The sequence below is a fragment of the Panulirus ornatus genome, chromosome 30, assembly GCF_036320965.1.
Source record: "Panulirus ornatus isolate Po-2019 chromosome 30, ASM3632096v1, whole genome shotgun sequence".
Taxonomy (NCBI): Eukaryota; Metazoa; Arthropoda; class Malacostraca; order Decapoda; family Palinuridae; genus Panulirus; species Panulirus ornatus.
This window is the reverse complement of record NC_092253.1, coordinates 19,297,474-19,316,543: the sequence shown is the minus strand read 5'-3', so window position 1 is coordinate 19,316,543 and position 19,070 is coordinate 19,297,474.

The following is a 19,070-nucleotide window of genomic DNA, read 5'->3' as shown; positions in this document are numbered from 1 at the left end:
GAGCAGAAGAGGGTGTTTTGAAATGGTTTGGGCACATGGAGAGAATGAGTGAGGAAAGATTGACCAAGAGGATATATGTGTCGGAGGTGGAGGGAACGAGGAGAAGAGGGAGACCAAATTGGAGGTGGAAAGATGGAGTGAAAAAGATTTTGTGTGATCGGGGCCTGAACATGCAGGAGGGTGAAAGGAGGGCAAGGAATAGAGTGAATTGGAGCGATGTGGTATACAGGGTTTGACGTGCTGTCAGTGGATTGAATCAAGGCATGTGGAGCGTCTGGGGTAAACCATGGAAAGCTGTGTAGGTATGTATATTTGCGTGTGTGGACGTGTGTATGTACATGTGTATGGGGGGGGGGGGTTGGGCCATTTCTTTCGTCTGTTTCCTTGCGCTACCTCGCAAACGCGGGAGACAGCGACAAAGTATAAAAAAAAAAAAAAAAAAAAAAAAAAAAAAATATATATATATATATATATATATATATATATATATATATATATATATATATATATATATATATATATATATATATATATATATATATATATATATATTATTTGATGGTTTAACTCCTGATAGTGTTAGACTCGTCCCTTCCTGTGTGTTCTCTCTCTGTTGATGTTATTGTATGTTCCTCTGGGGATCTAACATGTAATGTGACATCCTCGCTAAGTTTAGCTGCTGCACCTGAACGTTCTGGCTTGCATGTGCTCGATTATCAAATTCATTTTTCTCGATGATGGACGACCAATCCATCAGGATCTGCATTTATGATTCTGACAACACACGCCAACATGTTCCCTCCTATGGTGCCACCAGTGTTGCTGGCAACACTCCACGATGGTTCTCACTTCACATTCCATTTATGTCATTTTCTACTTTCTCCCCAATTTTTCTTTCACTTCTTTCCTTGTTTTCTTCTTTTTCGTAAACACCATATTGCATTTCTCACTGTCTATCAGCTTGCGAGCCAGCCTTGATATTTCTCACAGCCTATTAGTTTGCAGGTCAGCTTTAACATTACTCACTGTCTATCAGCCTGCAGGCCAGCCATAATATTATCACTGTCTATGATCATGCGGACCGATCTTGATATTTCTCACTGCTTATCAGCCACCAGGATAACTTTGATACTTCTCACTGTCTATCGTCCTGCTAGCAAACCTTAATATTTCTCAGGTTTCTTTCAAGTCTGATATGAACTGATGGTCAGCATCTCTCCTATCTTTTGCAGTTCTCCTTCTTCTTTCTCACACAAGTTTTATATATATATATATATATATATATATATATATATATATATATATATATATATATATATATATATATATATATATATACATATATATATATATATATATATATATATATGTATAAATATATGCTCCACTGCACCCATAAGTTTCTATTGCTGGAGTAGTTACCCACCTGCACATATCCTCCTCGCGTGTACCAAACATTACATCTGATCTTTCCTTATAGTGGCAGTGCTGACCTGCGGGTGCTAATGGCTACCATCAGTCCCGTCTGCCTCACAGGACAAGCCTGGTACCTATCCCTTAACTCACATCATGTCTCGTAATCATCCAGCCCCTAATCCTGATTGCCTCTCGCACTGAACATTATTCTGACGTAATGTTATCCTGTGCAAATTTCTCATCTACTTCCAGATGTAAACACGACTGCCTCTGCGAACCCCCCCTGATGGTGTTCGTCTCATCTTTGTTATTGGTAATGGATAGGGCGGGGTCTCTTCACCCTCCCGTCTTCACATAAGGACCATCTCATTACTCTTGTCCCATAACTTTGCTCCTTAATGACTTAACTTTACTCCTGGTTCAACCCACATCTTCCCTCTGCCGATTTAGTGGACCTTACGTCATGTTAACCTCCCTGGCTATGTACTCCATAAACTTAGGACGGCTAATCAAGCTTGCCTGCTTCTCCTGCCTACCATATGCCCGTCCCCAGACCCATGCAACAGATATCCCTGCTGCTTGTGTTGGATCTGGGCGCGGCAGCAAGAGCTGGGAAGTCATTGTTCTGAGGAAGACTTAAGATTGAAACACGTTTCTAGAACAACATTTCTGTCTCCTGCTTGTGTTTCCTTTACCATCGTACTCTCATCTGTCCGAATGAATCGTATTCCTCTCGTTAACACAAATGAGATCGTTTCAGTGTTATTTTGCATTATCTGTAATACTGTATGTACACAAGTCTTATCTGCTATTCTATTTCTACTGATGATTGCATGAATGTAATGACCTATCTTGTACACTGCTGGGAGTGAGTCTTGAACTCGTGGCGTCCTGTGCTGTCACATATTTCTATCATGAAACTTTTAAACGTTGTTTACATTGGCTACATCCATTAAGAGTTGTTTGAATTGTCTACATCTATCAACATTATTCATTTACATGTTCTCTCTCTAAAAAAATGTTGCTTACTCCTTGTCATGACGTGTGTGTGTGTGTGTGTGTGTGTGTGTGTGTGTGTGTGTGTGTGTGTGTGTGTGTGTGTGTCAGTAAATGCTTCACTGCTGTTATTCTCAAGTTGGTTTAGAAACTTCAAATTTGTGGTAAAGTTTCTCCATATTCATGGTGGACAAGGTTACAGATTGTAGCCTCTCTCTGAACTCAGGGTTCGTATCATTCCTTCAACGTAAGGTCATCCACACCTCACCCGCCCCCGTATGGATGACCCCACTACCCGCGTACCTGACCTGGCCCTTCATCCATCTCTCTCAAGATCAGAGTGGAATCAAAAGCCTCTCGCTTAATGAACTCTCCGGTTGTCACCTCTCTTCAACCATCACTTTCCTCCACTTTGTTGTTGCTCTCTCTCTCTCTCTCCTCTCTCTCTCTCTCTCTCTCTCTCTCTCTCTCTCTCTCTCTCTCTCTCTCTCTCTCTCTCCGTTCTGACCGTTTTCGTGAGTCGTCTGCATGTGTCCCAACCATTAAGGCCTGGACCATGGCTGCTGCTTCTCATAATTTCTGTGTATAGACCAGTCACTCGAGGATTGACCGTTCCCAATTCTAACTTTAGATTTTTTTAATGTTGATGTAGCTTTCAGCAATAACGATGCTATTGAGAGTATCTTGATAAAAAAAAAATTGCCAGAAGATTCTACGGGCTGTGTTTACAAAATACCTTGTAAAAGCTGTAATGTTTTATATTGGGCAGACTAGTGAAGATCTTCATGGTAGCCTTAAGCACTGAATATATATAGTATAAGAACAGGACAAGAATCAGATGCTTTGTTTAATAACGTTAGAAATAATGACCATTGTGTTGACTGGAACAGTGCTAATCCAGGTACAACCTGTACCTCCTTGGCCCAGAGAAATATCATTGAATCTTCTCTTATTAAATACACAAAGAACAGTAACATCAGTATTAGTGAAGGTCTATACAAATGGTGTAGCTTTGTCGTGGGCAAAATCTGTAGACGGGTTTCTGTCTTGCCCACATAACAAAGTTAATGACAGGCACAGTGCCAGACCCGAACACCACCAACCGCAAACACTTGTACTGACGGGCGTCTTCACTCGGCCTCTCTTGTATGTTAGAAATATATATATATATATATATATATATATATATATATATATATATATATATATATATATATATATATGAGTTGGTGGAGGTTAAGCCAATCACAGCGCCACCTGGGGACCATGTAATTACATGAGGCCGGGGGTCCGGGTGGCCGTCCCTGGTCGTGCCATGTGGGTGGGTGTCTCTGGCCACCTGACGAGGCAGGAGCCTCGCTGGTGCTTCCCTGCAGTGACATGACAAAGCGGGAGACTGGCGCATGTCTCGCCAGTAACCCGGATCTTCCTGTAGTAACATGACAAGGCAGGAACCCAGAGGTGTGGCAGGTGTCAGCGAGGGTAAGAGTGTGGTCATGTGTGCCTGTAACCCTGCCTTCTTGCTCTCATTGCGTAATGAGAAGATCGTGATGATATACACGTGATTTCAGGAAAATAGTTATTAAGATACAGAGGCTGTGAGTGGGTAGTGGACACCTGTGAGTGTGCTGTTACCCCAGGCAGATGACGTCTACTACAACCATTGGTCTTCATAAATTACTTATATGATTGACGACTTACAAATGCAACCCTGTGAAGCTCTGCCAATCTCCTTACATCAAAAGTGAAATAGCTTAAAATCATATATGTCATTATAATGATTTGTGGGCATTTACGGACAATTACATTCCTTCATCCTACACATAAATATATGTATATTCATTATCTATCATTTCAGTATTTGGTCAGTGAGGCTCATGATGTACACAAGAAATATACGTAAATAGTTTTATTGTTTGTCTGAAGACAAGGTTCGTGGTAGTGTACCCTGGCACCTGGTGTTGGACGATGGCCTAGCGTGATGACTCTTGCCAGTGAACCTAACGTACCTTACCATCAGCTCCTACCTCCACAGCACCCACCACCAACAGCCTCCACAACACCTACCACCAACAACCTCTACATCTCCTACCACCAACATACTCCACAACACCTACCACAACATCAACTCGTTATATTTATGTCGATTAAGTCAATTGCTCGTTTGTTCGTCTAGCGAGGGAAACCCGAGGTGGCGTCATTACGTGTGTCCATATTTTATAGAGTTTATTCTTGGTAGCTAACCTGACTCACAGCCATTTGTGTTATCATATGGAACACACACACACACACACACACACACACACAGTGTAAAGGGAATAAAAGTGATCGTAAGAATGACTGTGGAATGGGTCAGTGCAGCACAGGTGGCTAGGTGTATATATATATTGTAGGATAGTGAGTGAGGAGCAAGGTGGGTCTAGGAAGCATGAAGAATGTGTACACCACATTGGTGAACTAGAGAAATATGACTAAAGAAACATATATATGATCAAGTGGACTAGGCGGTCGTTTTGGAAAGTTAAGAGTGTATGGTGAACACGGAAGACGTATTAATGTTGTTCAGAGCGCATGTAATAATAGTACACGTGTGCGAGTAAGTGGAGATATGAGGGAAAACTCTGATATAAGCATTACAGTGGGGAATAACTAGGAATTATAAACACTTGGAACATGTCATCACAGACCGTGGTGAACCACCTCATCTTTAACTGAGGGTTATGAAGTGTAGTAGTAAATCAATAAACTACATGAACAATACATATGATAACTTGTAATAATTGGTTCACAGTTTCGATAAACAACAAGAGTGGGTATACAATATGAATAACAATGGTACTGTAGGCTATAATTATATAGAGTAGCTGTGACAACTATTAAACTTACTTCCGAAAATATAATATGCTTCATAATAGTCAAATGCTGAACGAAAACATTTCACATGTATATAACGATAACCAAAACCACAAATCATAATGTTTAAATTTCCTGTATTAGTTGACTAGCAGAGAGAAAAGATTTAGACATATGAAAGTAAGGCAAAAGACAGTGTGAATCATCGATCTCTTAATGAGTTATGGGATATATAATGAACTGTGAAGGATATGTTATAGGATGAATATCAAAGAAATGTTGGGGTATATGGTAATTTGAGCTTGCAATACTAACACAACTGCAGACAGGCCAGACGTGGGGCTGTGCTGGTGGTGTGTAGGCTGTTGTGTGAGGGGTAGGCTATGTGTTGTGGTTAGTGGGAGCTGCACCACTGCGCCATCACACCTTACCACACTAAGGTTAAACTGGGGAACACTGGCTTGGCAGAGGGTAGTATCTTTGTCAGCACTTTATGAATGATAATAAATTACCTACGATTTACCTGAGTGCGTGATAAACAGGCCCAGAGTACTGTACCAAGATTAAGTTGATCACAACTGGGTAACTATCGTCGGACAGTCGGTGTGTCAGTAGTATCTTCGCTGGGCGGTTATTCTCTGATGACGTGATGTATTAACAAAAATGTTTATCGTGGAAATTAACATAAAAGTAGCAGAAGTTATTACTCATCTCATTTTCTGAAATACAAATGTCATTGTCATTTGTTTGTTACTAAAAGTTGTTCATTGTTGAAGACGACTATGATGAGCCGTACAGATTCCTCCTCATGTTTTGATATACTTTTAGCATCACAGAACAATTCAGATGAATGCCATACCTCCCACAATAGATCTAATTTCAAACTGTTATGATTACATATTAATTACATCACTGCTGATACTGGCGACAATAGTTCCTGGGTCATGTGAAACATTGCCTCCTCGCGTTGCCCTCAGAGGGAACCACAGTCAATGTGAGCGTCTGGCTTGTGCGCGTCGCTGGACATGGAGTCATCAGAGCTCGCTGTACTGTATCGTATTATATCCTCGTAATCTTACTACTGTGAGATGATAGTTTAGTACCAAAGTTGTGTCACGTGACAAGAGGCAGCATAGTAAGGTTACACCTGATGTGGAAGTTGGTATGATAAACCGAAGTAGAAATGGAAAACGGGCGCTGGGTACAGCACGCAACTCGGTTTATCTTCGACCACCGTGTGAACCATCATCAAAAACAGCACAGCAAATTGCACGATGCACCATGACCAACCACTCCATTTCCCAGGTGGGAATGATAACACATTGTTATATTTTCTTGTTACTGTTGTGTTGACTATATTTGTTCAGGATGGTAGGTACACTAGCGCCAGAAACTATCGGTGTAAACTCACTCTAGTCTGAACATTTTGAGACCAGCGACGACAGGTGTTTGATGTGACAGTTTTCCTACCGCATGTTGGCAGCCCTGTAAACCTAGTGAGTTGTCAGCGTTCATGTATGGACATATATTGTGTCGTACTCACTCCACACATGTTGTAATTACACAAATATACCTAAAGACTAAAAATAAACAAACAAACAAATATAGAATGTAGAAAAGGTTGGGTGAAGGAGTACTTGGCCATGTGAGACACAGGTTTGTACTGACCACTGTAGGAAGAATTACCAGAAGCTCACGGGTGACTTGTGTATTATTGCTGGGATCAGGAAAGTACATAGAGTGAAGATGTGAGAATACTTGGAGAGACATGGGAAGGACAGATAACACGAGACTGGATGAAAATTAAAGGGATTATATGTCCAGGTGGCCTAAAAACAATTGTAGAAATAGGATAGCAAAGTAGAAAGCATCTCCCCACCCACCTCTCCTTCCGGCTCAACTCCCGACATGAAAAGGTAATGGATTCTGAAATAGAAAGAAGTGGTTGATGACAGACTGGGTTTCTCACTGGTAATAGATATCAAAGTAGTATCTGCCTAGCCTTGTTCTGAAGATGCTCATAGCCTTCACATCTGTTACCTCGGGAGGTAGTTTGTTCGGGTGCTCAAACACTCGATATGTGGAAAAAAAAATGTTTGCCCACATTGCTATTGTATATTGTTGTGTCTCATACAGTTATTTCTGGTCACTGAATCTCCATCTACAATAAGATAATCATATTTTTCATTATTGAAATCATATATTATTTGGAAACCTTTAGCTGATCTGTTTGGAGTTAATGCTTGTTGATAAAGATTAATTTCATTTCTTTGAATCTTTCCTCTTAGGATTTTGTCCGAGTTTGGTCTTCTTGCTCTTCTTTGAATTCGCTCGAGAAAAGTAATCAGTATGAAGGCACATATGTGAGATTTTGGATGGTATGGTTACGTTATGGTTCCTTAAGAAGTTAATGTCAGGAAGGTTTGAGGAAGATTCTAAAGTAATGATTGGAGTCAGATACAGTAGGAACAACATGTATATGGAAATCGTATGAGTGAACACATTGATATCACTTGACAAATCAAGTGCGTGTGCAAAGTGCAAGAAATAAGAAGAACTTTTATAAGTACGTAGGTCCAGCTTTTGCTTTCAAGCACTGGGCTTGTGTTCTGGGTGTGCGTGAATAGTCAGAGCTGCTCCAGCCCCTGGATGTGGGAGTGGATTTGATTATGGTAGACAGTTTGAATGATTGTGAAAATGTCACAATGACGCTTTGTACACACGACATGACGAATTAGAAAATGTGGTCAGCAAGGAACTCTGCGAACTCTGCGGGGAAGCCCAAGTCCCAGGATGTGATACAACACTGGTAAGTATACAGAGGTAAACACATTCTCTGGCGATGTAGAGAGGGAAAAGGGGAATCCCAGAGTAAGAGGAAAGAGAGAATGTTACAAGCGAGTCTTTAAAACGTATAGTGACGAAGGTAGTGAGTGATAACAATGGAAGGAAGAAGAGAGCTGAGAGAAGAGTGAGCTGTGCCTCAACACGTCACAAAATAAAGGAAAATAGAAACGTCTTGAAAAAGATGTAAACAACACTATGGCAGCTTTTAGGAATGAACAAAAGGTAGAAATGAGTACAGGATAACAAGAAAGGAAGGTGGGAAATGTGCGAAGAAAACGATATAAAACTTAAAAGGAGATTCAGAGTTAATTACCATGTTTGACAGAAGCAGGTTATGACGAGGTGAGGAATCAACACTCAGACTACGAGGACTCGGGCGGGGTGGAGGAGAAATATTGCAATGCGCTCAGTGCAAAATGTCTTCATAGTTGGGGTCGAAGTAGCCCCACTGCTGTAGCGAAGAGAAGCAGGAGAAGGAACGACACAAGTATGTAAACTGTGAAGATTTTTCGTCAAATACCACACGAAGGATATTGAAGAATCTTGATCCAGGAGTCTCATGGCTGAAATATGATCTGGTTTTATGAACGAAGGAAGAGTATAGTAAGACTTGACAGGAAGTGTATAGTAACACTTGACAGGAAGTGTATAATAACACTTGACAGGAAGTGTATAGTAACACTTGACAGGACGTGTATAATAACACTTGACAGGAAGTGTATAGTAACACTTGACAGGAAGTGTATAGTAACACTTGACAGGGAGTGTATAGTAACACTTGACAGAAAGTGTACAGTGACACTTGACAGGAACTGTATAGTAACACTTGAAGTGTACAGTAACACTTGACAGGAAGTGTACAATAACACTTGAAGTGTACAGTAACACGACAGGAAGTGTACAGTAACACCTGACAGGAAGTGTATAGTAACAGTTGACAGGAAGTGTATAGTAACACTTGATAGGAAGTGTACAGTAACACTTGAAGTGTATAGTAACACTTGACAGAAAGTGTACAGTGACACTTGACAGGAACTGTATAGTAACACTTGACAGGAAGTGTACAGTAACACTTGACAGGAAGTGTACAATAACACTTGAAGTGTATAGTAACACGACAGGAAGTGTACAGTAACACCTGACAGGAAGTGTATAGTAACAGTTGACAGGAAGTGTATAGTAACACTTGATAGGAAGTGTACAGTAACACTTGACAGGAAGTGTATAGTAACACTTGATAGGAAGTGTACAGTAACATTTGACAGGAAGAGTACAGTAACACCTGACAGGAAGTGTACCGTAACACTTGACAGATTATCTATGTTTCAGAAAGTTAGTGGATGTGAAATTACCCCCAGGGTAGCAGGAACCAGCAAACGTCACACGTTTTTAAAAGGAAAAAAAAGTTTGGAAAATTGTATTGAACTTTAAATAGATACACACATAATGAACACAGTTTGAGCAACACCAGGAAAAAGATAATCAGGAAACGAAAAATATCTGCAACACTGCTCGTGTGAGAGACATTATGGCTCAGACACATGAAGTGTTGCTGTCATCACAACTGTGTTGCACTGACGGCGTGGTTTTGCACTGACAAAAAAAAAAAAAAGCCTTTGACATTGTCGCCGATAAGAACTTGGCCAAAAATGGCGCTTATAGACAGGCATAATCGGGGAACTCCTGAAGTGGATCAACATTACCATGGTGGGTGGGAACACAGAACACGGAGGTGCCTCTCATACCGGGTGAGGGAGAAGGGGGGGCCTGCAGGAACACGAGTTAGGGCCACTGCTGATCCTAGTCGATGTTCTGGAGTGTCTGCAAGGGTCGTGGATACCAGCAAGATACATTGACGGGTTCTACTTATGGTTGGGTTACATGAACGATGAAGTTCAACCCACTGTGTCTAAGGTGATGAAGATGGGACACAGTGAAAGAAGTGAAATAGACAGAAATCAGAGTGGGACTTGTGGGCTGACAGTACAAACAACCCTTAAATCATCGCATCAGAAGGATGGTTAAAGAAGTGTATTATCTCGTGAACCACATCAAAAACTGCTCTCCCGTTCGTGAGGGTCGACACATATGTAGAACTTTATACCGCAGAGTCGAGTGTTCACTCCGAGTTAGGTCATCACAACTGAGGGGAGGCGCAGAACGCTGACGACCACACAGTCTACACCACAAGTTGGGAGACCACGGGACAGAGACTGGCTGAACGACATGGCATCACACACGATGAAGTACCTACATACCTACCTACCTGCCTACTTACCTACCTACCTACCTACTTACCTACCTACCTACCTACTTACCTACCTACCTACTTACCTACCTACCTACCTACTTACCTACCTGCCTACCTATTTACCTACCTACCTACCTACCTACCTACCTACCTACCTACCTAGGTACCTACCTACTTACTTACCTACCTGCCTACCTACCTACCTACCTACCTACCTACCTACCTACCTACCTACCTACCTACCTACTTACCTGCCTACCTATTTACCTACCTACCTACCTACCTACCTACCTACCTACTTACCTACCTACCTACCTACCTACCTACCTACCTACCTACCTACCTACCTACCTACCTACCTACTTACCTACCTACCTACCTACCTACCTACCTACCTAGCTACCTACCTACTTACCTACCTGCCTACCTATTTACCTACCTACCTACCTATCTACCTACCTACCTACCTACTTACTTACCTACCTGCCTACCTACCTACCTACCTACCTACCTACCTACCTACCACGGCAGCTATGGTAGTGCTGGCTCTCCCCGCACAGCCTCCTCAGCTGTCCACCTGAGTTATATAATCATCGATTCTTGGTTCCTCTGGGAGGAGGACATAATGATGACCTAAACGTTTCTAAATGGATCTCGCGAGGTAACGACTGACCAACTTCCCAGAATTAGAGATGGCAGGTCAGAGAGATAACAGCAGGAAACAAGTATGAATCGCGTTGCAAAAGATGAAAAAAAAAGAATGCTTACATTTAAATGCTTTCTGGATATGTGGAACGAACTAGAATAGTGAACTGTAAACTTTGATCCAGAATGGATCAAGATGAAAATATAGTTTGATGCAACGAAACGTACAAGAAACGAGGCGTCACACGTCTAAGACATCCGTCCCATACTGAACGTATACATACTGGCAGAGGACGTAGTTAATATCGACATCATACATAGATTTACGAGGTTGTGTGATGGTAGAGAATGTTCAGCAGATGGGGATCCACAAGAGCAAAACTTGCAGCGTAGAACTGTCCCTTCCAACCTCACCTCACACCGCAGTGACGACCAGTTACCCCCAGCCTCACCTCACAATGCAGTGAAAGGCCTGTACCAAGGCCCCGTCACCCGGGTAACACACCCACACACACACACACGCACACACACACACGCCGCCACATCCTGACTGATTCACATGGATACATCCGCCTTGAGCCAGCAGTCGTGACCCGGGTTAAAGCATCCTCACGCGTGGTCAGGATGACTTGATATATCGTTGAGTTACCTACGTAGGTAGTGATGCCTGTATTTCATGAGTGCTTATTCCAACATCAACACACCTGTTGCACGCCACAAGGATACTGAATCCCTAAACTTTGATGTTATGTGGCTCAAGGTTTGTCTCCCTATTACCACGTTTTTCCTCAGTTTCGCCTATTGCTCTCCTAATTCTACAAATTTCATGTCTTTCTTCGACAATCTAAATTCCTGCCATGAGACTGTGGCATCCTCTCCCCCACAAGCCGAGATCCTCTACCTCGGGGATTTCAACGTTCACCATAGGGAATGGTTGAATTCCTCCCATATGGATGGTGGAGGGATTGAAGCCCTCACGCTCTCCATTCTCAATGATTTAGAACAAATGATCTCCCACCCCACCCATATTCCTGACCACTGTGACCACTCTAATATTCTGGATTAGTTTTTCACCTCTAGCCCATCCCGATGCAAATACACAATCTCGCCTCCAATTGGTTCATCTGATCACACTCTCATAAATGTATCTACTCTCACGGCACTTTCCCCTCCAGCAGCCCCTTCCATGCGTAAATACTGGCACCTCAACCAAGTTGAATGGAATAACTTGCGTAATTTCTTTTCTGACTTTCTTTGGGTTAAATTCTGTTTCTTATGTGGTGATGCTCCTGTCTCCGCCAAACGCATAGCAGAGGTTATTCTTGCGGGAATGGAAGCATTTATCTCCTCTTCCGCCAAGATGACCTCTTTTCCAGTCCATGGGTCAACCGTTCCTGTTCTGAGGCCATTCAGACAAGGAATCAAGTATATCAGGCTTGGAAAGAATCTCCTTCCTCTGGCTCCCATTTAGCTTTATCACTGCTCGTAACCGGTGCAAGCACGTTATCCGTGAGGCGGAGCGTTCCTTTACTCAAATGAAGTGCGATAACCTCGCATCGTCATCCACTGATATGTCTTTCTGGTCTTTAGCTCAGGGCATCTCTAACAACTTCCATCGTTCTATCTTTCCTTCACTTCTCCGCTCTGACGGTACTATAGCTGACTCTCCCGTTGACAGAGCAACTCTTTGGTTCCCGTTTCTTCTCTGACTCCACCTTGGATGACTCTAACATTCCTTCACCCCCTGATGCTCCTCTTACTAACCTATACCTCTTCCCGTAATCTCTTTTCGGACTGTCCGAAAAGTGCTTCTTTCTCTGGACATAAGTAAGGCTTATGGTCCTGATGGCACCCACGCCCGTGTACTGAAAGAGTGTGCCTCTGAACTTGCACTTGTGCTTACTCGTCTGCTTTGTTTCTGATTAAAAAACAAAACTTTTCCTTCTCCTTGGAAACATGGCTCGATACATCTCATCCCTACGATGGGTAACCGTTCTGACCCCTCTAAATGTCGTCCTCTTGCTTTGACATCTACCATTTCCAAAGTCTTTGAATCCCTCCTCAACTCCCATATCCCTAAACACCTCTGTATCACAGTCTTCTCTCTGATCTCCAGTATGGCTTCCGTAAGGCGACATCCACTGGTGATATCCTTTCCTATCTTACTAATGTCTGGTCATCATCCCTGAAAGATTTTAGGGAGTCATGTGTAGTTGCCTTTGACCTGTCTAAGGCTTTTGACAGAGTGTGGCTTCGAGGTCTCATCTCTAAAGCTCCCCTCTTTAGTCTTCTCTCCCTCACTTTGCTCCTTCATATCAAGCTTCCTCTCATGCCGGGCTATCTCTGTGGTTGTTGATGGATCAGCCTCTCCCCCTTTACTCCACCAGTAGCTGTGTTCCTCAAGGTTCTGTCCTGTCCCTTACACTTTCTCTCCTTTTTTATAATGATTTCTCCTCCACAAATAAACCAATGTCATACGCTGATGACTCATCACTACATTCATCCACATCCTTCAATTCTGTACCTTCTCTAACTCGATCTGCATCTCGTCTTGACACAGTTTCTTCAATGAACTCAGACTTGGACAGGATATCTCAGTAGGGTACACAAAATCTTGTTAAGTTTAATGCCTTCAGAATCCAATTTCTACCCATCTCTCTATCGCAAACTCCTCACAACTCTCGTCTTTCCTTTGGCGGTTCTTTAATTTCACCTTTTGACTCAATAAACATACTTGTTTTTACTGTAACATCCACTCTTTCTTGGAAACCCCACATTACGGGAATAGCTAAATCTGCCTATAAGAAACTGAGTGTCCTATTTAGATGCCTGAACTTCTCTTCTGAACAGTTGCTCCGTTTACACAAGAGATTGATTCGTCCTTGTATGGAGTACTGATCTCACATCTGGGGTGGTTCTTGCTTACTTGATAGAGGTGAGTCGAAAGCGGTCCGCTTTATAAACTGTCCTAGGTTAGCTTCCAAACGTGACCCCCCCCCCCCTGCTCTACGCCGCAATGTTGGTTCACGTACCCTCTTCTATAGGTATTACTTTGGTTTTTGCTGCCGAGAGCTGGCTACTTGTGTGCCCCCACCACTAGCTAGACCACACAATACTCAGCAAGCTGCTGCGTCACTTGATTCTTGTGTGGTCATCGGTAAATCAAGAGTGGGCCGTTTTGATTACTTCTTTCCCTACACGTCAAAGCTTTGGAACTCTCTACCTTCTCATGTTTTCCCCAGTATCTATGACCTGACATATTTCAAAAACAGGTCTTTCACTTCCTTTAGAATTCTTAAATACTTTCCCTTGTCTTTTCTTTTCCGTTCGATGATTCTATCTATATTTCAGTAAGGCCCGGCCTTAGTGTGGGCTTTCGTCCGTGATTGAAGCCTTCAATGTAGTAAGAATCCGTTAGATTTCGAGAAGAATGCATCAAAATTCCTGTTGGTTGACCAAACAGAAAATAGTTCATCTGTTTTGCCCATATTTGGTTGTGTCGAGATAACATGAGCAAATCTGTGGCTTGAAAATATATCATGTATAGGCAACGGAGCTCACAGTGCATTTGTTTGTTTTATGTTCCTGTAACCATGATATCGTCTACCTTCTCTCCTGGGGTCATTCAGGAACTGTTCGACTTACTCAAGGCAGCGTTTGTTCCAGCAGTAAGTTAGTTCATCAACTGAGACTTTGTGAGTAAAGAAATAATATCACGGCTGACAACCTGACGCTTCATAAATCCCACATCATTTATGTTGTGGCCGAACTCATAGCTCCGTGTGTTGTGGGAAGGTGACAACTGTTGGGTGAGCCATTTGAACAGTTTAGAAGGAAGTTCTCTTACACTCTAATGATAGGGCTGTGGGAGATGGGATGGTGGAGGGGGGACAACAATCTTCATGGTCTGCTCCTGCATGTTGGAGATATGGTCGAGCGAGGGCGGGCTGGTCGCTTGTTGGTGAGGAAGAGTCAGTTGCTGTTTCCTGATGATGCGGCGTTGGTGGGTTCTGACGTCATCATAAGTTAGTTAGTAGCGAACATAGAGTCAACATTATCGGGTAACTGGCAGTCGTGTAGGACAGCTCGACCTTGGAGTTATTTCCATCATTAGGAAGGAAGATGGTGCAGGGTGAGTGAGTCAGTGTTGCACGTCCCCAGGTCATCCACCTCCCAGGCTCTTGCATCAGTTCTTCTGCACCGGAAGTGGAGGCTGGTGGACAGCAAGAGCCTCACTCCACCACTGACGGGTCTGGTGGACAGCACAGACATGAGTCCCCTCACCCCACAAAGATGAGTCCCCTCACCCCACAAAGATGGGTCCCCTCACCCCATAAAGATGAGTCCTCTCACCCCACAAAGATGAGTCCCCTCACCCCACAAACTTGAATCTCCTCACCCCACAAAGGTGAGTCCCCTCACCCCACAAAGGTGAGTCCCCTCACCCCACAAAGATGAGTCCCCTCACCCCACAAAGTTGAATCCCCTCACCCCACAAAGATGAGCCCCCTTACCCCACAAACATGAGTCACCTCACTCCACAAACATGAGTCCCTTCACTCCACAAACATGTGTCCCCTCACTCCACAAACATGAGTCCCCTCATCCCTCAAATATCAGTGTTTGTATCTACAATTTTCCAAACCTTATTATTCTGTATCCTCTACAAATAACACTTGCCATACCTTACTAAAATTATTATTCGCAAATACCTGCAAAGTTTTCATTCTGTATTGAGCTCACTGCTGCCACGCCTCCAGTACGTGTACTGAGCTCACTGCTGCCATGCCTCCAGTACGTGTACTGAGCTCACTGCTGCCACGCCTCCAGTACGTGTACTGAGCTCACTGCTGTCACACCTCCAGTACGTGTACTGAGCTCACTGCTGCCACGCCTCCAGTACGTGTACTGAGCTCACTGCTGCCACGCCTCCAGTACGTGTACTGAGCTCACTGCTGCCACGCCTCCAGTACGTGTACTGAGCTCACTGCTGTCACACCTCCAGTACATGTACTGAGCTCACTGCTGCCACGCCTCCAGTACGTGTACTAAGCTCACTACTGCCACGCCTCCAGTACGTGTACTGAGCTCACCGCTGCCACGCCTCCAGTACGTGTACTAAGCTCACTGACGCCGCGTCTCCGGTAGGGCAAAACTCAAGCTTTCCTCATGATGCTGCACGAAGTATGTCCTCCTCAACCTACATACCTCCCTCCCTCCCTCCCTCCACCATGCCCTGTGGAGACCGACCGTCCTCTGTGGTACTGAATACCTTCACGTCCTCCAGTACTCAGTACACCAGTACCTCAAGTGGTTCCGGACCCAGCCAGTGTAATCTGCTGTTCTGTCAGCAGTCGCTCCCGTGCCAGGTCCCATGTCAGGTCCCATGTCAGGTCCCGTGCCAGGTTCCATGTCAGGTCCCATGTCAGGTCCCGTGCCAGGTTCCATGTCAGGTCCCATGTCAGGACCCGTGTCTCTCTCAGCGCTGTCTGGTGCCACAGAAACTGGGGCTTCCCCACCTCAGCAAGACCACCACACGGCTGCCTTGTAAACATACCTCTTCCCCCTCAACCATCACCAACTCATGCCCTCTCTACCACACAAACATCACCAACTCATGCCCTCTCTACCACACAAACATCACCAACTCATGCCCTCTCTACCACACAAACATCACCAACTCATGCCCTCTCTACCACACAAACATCACCAACTCAAGCCCTCTCTACCACACAAACATCACCAACTCATGCCCTCTCTACCACACAAACATCACCAACTCATGCCCTCTCTACCACACAAACATCACCAACTCATGCCCTTTCTACCACACAAACATCACCAACTCATGCCCTCTCTACCACACGAACATCACCCAACTCATGCCCTCTCTACCACACGAACATTACCCAACTCATGCCCTCTCTACCACAAAAACATCACCAACACATACCCTCTCTACCACACAAACATCACCAACTCATGCCCTCTCTACCACACAAACATCGCCCAACTCAAGCCCTCTCTACCACACAAACATCACCCAACTCATGCCCTCTCTACCACACAAACATCACCAACTCATGCCCTCTCTACCACACAAACATCACCCAACTCATGCCCTCTCTACCACACAAACATCACCCAACTCATGCCCTCTCTACCACAAAAACATCACCAACACATACCCTCTCTACCACACAAACATCACCAACTCATGCCCTCTCTACCACACAAACATCGCCCAACTCAAGCCCTCTCTACCACACAAACATCACCCAACTCATGCCCTCTCTACCACACAAACATCACCAACTCATGCCCTCTCTACCACACAAACATCACCCAACTCAAGCCCTCTCTACCACACAAACATCACCCAACTCATGCCCTCTCTACCACACAAACATCACCCAACTCATGCCCTCTCTACCACACAAACATCACCCAACTCATGCCCAACACAAGTTGTTTTTCCATCATCTCCATAGAGACGTTTCTCACTTCCCTTAAGTATCTTACGGTGATCACTCTTGTCTGTGTCTGTAAGGATCAGTGTCCCGCTTTCCAGGAGAACCAGACCTGTATGTTCTCACGATCAGTCTCATGACCTGTTGAAACCTTACAAGAATCATCACTTGTGTTGCATCCAGCAGAGGCCAGCCCACCCTCCTTGACTGATGGGCACCAGTGTAACATACAGAAGTCATCAGCACAGTGTACCACAAAGCAGTAGTACTACGTCTCTTAAGAACCTGCCATCAAAATTCAGTTACCTTCAGTACCGTAGCCGACAAAGATAATATCCTCTCAAACCCTGAAATATCACTGGCCTTGAAGTACATAAAGGGTAGCTCTCCGAGAGCCTCTGTAACCCAGCAGATAAGCTGTATCTGTATGTAACCCAGCAGATAAGCTGTATCTGTATGTAACCCAGCAGATAAGCTGTATCTGTATGTAACCCAGCAGATAAGCTGTATCTGTATGTAACCCAGCAGATAAGCTGTATCTGTATGTAACCCAGCAGATAAGCTGTATCTGTATGTAACCCAGCAGATAAGCTGTATCTGTATGTAACCCAGCAGATAAGCTGTATCTGTATGTAACCCAGCAGATAAGCTGTATCTGTATGTAACCCAGCAGATAAGCTGTATCTGTATGTAACCCAGCAGATAAGCTGTATCTGTATGTAACCCAGCAGATAAGCTGTATCTGTATGTAACCCAGCAGATAAGCTGTATCTGTATGTAACCCAGCAGATAAGCTGTATCTGTATGTAACCCAGCAGATAAGCTGTATCTGTATGTAACCCAGCAGATAAGCTGTATCTGTATCTTATGAAGATTTGTTCCCCATATTTGTAAACTGATCCCACCTTAGCTTGTGTCAGTCTTGTGTCCTGTAGACAAGAAGCCACCAGGACTCGGCCAGACTATTTCGTCTCTGAGTTCCTGAAATTCGGATACGCAACATGGACTGACGACAGAGTCCGGCTCGCCAGCGTCATCAAACATTGGTGATCGATTACGAAGTTCGACTCTGACGTCAGTAGTTCTGGGTAACCTACTTTTAGTGGGATGCTGAAGCGGTCATCACTATGCATCATGAGCTGGCAGAGATGGTGATGCAGTGTGGAGCTACTCACAAACCTGCACAGGAACATTAGTGTGTGAGTGTTGCACGAGTGATAATAAGTGGACGATGAAAACATGTGAACTGCTCCAAATGTCACATGAATGATACAAAATAGTAAGCCTGATAGAGGAAAAATTTGGCCACGAAACTCATGGGAGTTGATATATGGCCATAAAAACAAAAGAGTTTATGACAACAGATTCACGTGCAGGAACCACAACTGAAACAAAGATAACTGTGTTGCACAAATACTTATATTGTAAGAATGTGTCAAGAATAAATGTATGATGAAGGACCTTTGCTGCAGCATGACAATTACTGGTGGTGTGAGGTACTACTGACGTAGGTGAGGTCGTTAACAATGCACGGAGACTCTGGTAATAGTCTAACCTAAGTACAATAAGATGGTCACGTCCAACTTCTCTTT